Raw genomic sequence first — 3031 nt, 5'->3', positions numbered from 1 at the left:
CGCACAGGCCGCTGCTGCTGCACCGCCACAAGCTAGCAGCGACACAACAGACGCGTTTCCGGTGAGATTTTCAAAATTAAAATATAACTAAATAAATACACGTAAAAGACAAAATGCTTTATATATATATATATATATATATATATATATATATATATATATATATATATATATATATATATATATAAACACATATAAACACACCGAGCTTGTGTTTACAGTCCGTATGGTCAAGGGGACGAAACTGCTGTAATAAGGTAACAGGTTAAACAAGTAGGGGAAAGTGGGGTGATTTGTGCCAGTGGGGAAGTTGTGCCACCCCCTGTTTCTAGGGAACCATAAAAGAAATTTGTCATGTGACCACACATTTTTAAAGAGTCAGCCATTTTACTCATCCTGTAAAGATGAGAGCCCCATTGCATGAAAAGTAAGCACATTTAACTTAAAAAAAAATGTTTTTTGCCCTACAAAGTAAAATTTCTATGATCAAGGTGTTTTGATTGTTGTGTCTGAACAGTTATAGACAAGTTCGAAAACATTCTACAAATGTTTTACTGCTTTGGTATGCTACGCTATAAGTCTATACAGCTAGCATTATGTTAGCTAAAAAATGCTGGATGATGCATTTTTTCCAAAAAGTTCGGGTTGGGGTGATTTGTGCCAGAGGGCCTGGGTTAAGTTGTGCCAGTGGCACAACTCACCTTCACTATTATTTATTGTAATTGTACACAGTTTTATTATTTTTTTAATCACTAAAACTATGTGACATTCTTCATTTTAGACCAAAAATAGAAATAGATCATAATGCCACAGAATTATAAGAGGAAGACAGGCAGGGGTTCAACCAACTGCTCCACCAATTACCCAGTTCTGCTCATTTTGGACAACCACGAATCTCACATCTCACTGAAGGCGGTGACAACTCCTAAAGACAATGGTGTTATGCTCACCCTGCCATCACACACAGCTTTCAACTTTTAGACAAAACTATTACTATTACTCAATGAAAACCTACTACAACAGTACAATGGATGGATGCGCAGGTGATGGATGCTGATTTTTTTCTTCATTTTTTCATTTTGAACTCAACTTTGTTCTGGTGTGTTCATAAAGCGCTAGACCTTGTTTAAGAAAACTGACCTTTGATGTGCTCATGTGGTGCAATAGGCTTGTAGAAAAGTAGCCTTTGATGTTGTAAAATAACTTTAAATAAACCTTAAATGAGTCATTTTGTATTGTATTTGTCTAGCTTTTATAAATCATTACAGTTTCTGAGATCAAAATATTCTGTTTTACTTGAATAATCAATGGCACAATTTACCCCAATGCATTATCTCCAAATGCACAACTTACCCCGCACCGGGGGCAAGTTGTGCCACAAGACCACTTTTTTTCAGAAAGCTGTATTTCTTAAATACCATATTTCAGATCCAAAGTGATTGTTCCCAGGGATGCACCACATTCTGAAATATATATATATATATATATTTTAGTTGGAAGCATTACTATCATGGTCTTGCTTTAAAGTAACTTTAAGTAAAAACTGGCACAACTCACCCCACTCTCCCCTAATGGGGAGGATGTGTTGGGGGCTCTGGATATGTCCTCCAGGGAGGACAGAGGGCAGCCGATGATCTTTGGACTACCCTCTGCGCTGCCTTCCTGCTCTGTGGAGCTTACGTACCACACGCCCAGGCAAGGAGCGATAGAAGGCCCGCAGCAACTTCTTGGATGGACACGGAGGAAGTGAAGCCGCTGCTGAGCCTTCTTCTCTGGGGTCTTGGTGTTTTGAGTCCAGGAACCTGTAGGTGATATAGTTTCCACAAGGATGTGGTTTTGTTGGGGCTTCTTGGCCATATTTGTAATGTAAAACTGCAATTTTATTTTGAAGGGAGAGTTTAATCACCTGACTTCCTCTTCTCGCCTTATTCAGTCTGAATAACTTGTCGTTCTTCTCTGCAGCAGCCAGAACACGCAGTCTCTCTGCAGGAAAGAAGGGGAGATTAAGATGCACATGAGAAACAGCGACAGCATCTCTGCGCTCTTATGTCATTCCTTCATCACTTGTTCAATACATGCTGAAATGTAAATAATGACAAATGAATACATTTCATTTTATATATTTAAACCCCCTCATGTATTTTTGTTGAGAAAAAAATAAAAATCCTAGTTCCCTGACCGGGAATCGAACCCGGGCCGCGGCGGTGAGAGCGCCGAATCCTAACCACTAGACCACCAGGGAGCCGGTTTGAGCGTGTGTTTACAACTTACATATCGGTAAGCTCACGCAACTCTTCACAGCGGTTAGGCGCGTATGAACAACAGAAGTCCGCTTCGCTTTGTTTATAACGGACAATGTTACTTCATTGTCTGTTATGTCGGCAGTAGCAAAACTACCTTTTTCTATCTTTCGATAAGCTGTTTTAGAGTCTCTCCTTTTATGTTGGTCAGCCGTAGTCTGCTGGCCAACCCAGCACACCATTAAGCCTCGGTCATCCAGGCTTTATATCGTTTTTTCTTTTGTAACGTTACAAATGATGGTAGAGATGTAATAAAATTATACAAAAATCAGAAAAATCGTGCTCTTGAGAGGAACTGCATTCATATACGTGCGCGTTAGACCACCGCGCACAGGACCTCGTGGCGCAACGGTAGCGCGTCTGACTCCAGATCAGAAGGTTGCGTGTTCAAATCACGTCGGGGTCAAATTTATGTATTTTTATCCTATTAGATTCGACCTTTTCTGAACCAATTAACCGTCAGATAATTAATAATGATCCAAATACCTAAATATGGCAGGAACGCTTTTGTCTATAACTCAAAAAAAAAAAAAACCACTACAGAAGACAAACTGGCTCAATTACAAAATATGTACAAAACAGGAAAATGTTTGCATAAATTAAAGTTAATGACTAACTGTTAGTATGTATTGGGACATAAATAGAAGCCTTAAAATGATTTAAACTTTTCTTGTAAAGCAAAAACAAGCCCATTGAGAAGTGTCTTTTTGAACTTTATTTAAACAATTTAC

At 38.9% G+C, this 3031-nt stretch overlaps 2 non-coding genes across 2 annotated transcripts; one reads left to right on the top strand and one right to left on the bottom strand.

The window, feature by feature from the left end:
- Positions 1-2170: 2170 nt before the first annotated feature.
- Positions 2171-2242, bottom strand: trnae-cuc (transfer RNA glutamic acid (anticodon CUC)). Its single transcript has one exon. It is a non-coding gene; the product is annotated as a tRNA-Glu (tRNA).
- A 392-nt stretch (positions 2243-2634) lies between these two features.
- trnaw-cca (transfer RNA tryptophan (anticodon CCA)) lies at positions 2635-2706 on the top strand. The gene has a single exon. It is a non-coding gene; the product is annotated as a tRNA-Trp (tRNA).
- Positions 2707-3031: the final 325 nt, after the last annotated feature.

This window comes from Archocentrus centrarchus, chromosome 14 (genome assembly GCF_007364275.1).
Source record: "Archocentrus centrarchus isolate MPI-CPG fArcCen1 chromosome 14, fArcCen1, whole genome shotgun sequence".
Lineage (NCBI taxonomy): Eukaryota > Metazoa > Chordata > Actinopteri > Cichliformes > Cichlidae > Archocentrus > Archocentrus centrarchus.
The sequence above is the reverse complement of the archived record's forward strand: the minus strand, read 5'-3'. Positions and strand labels throughout refer to the sequence as shown.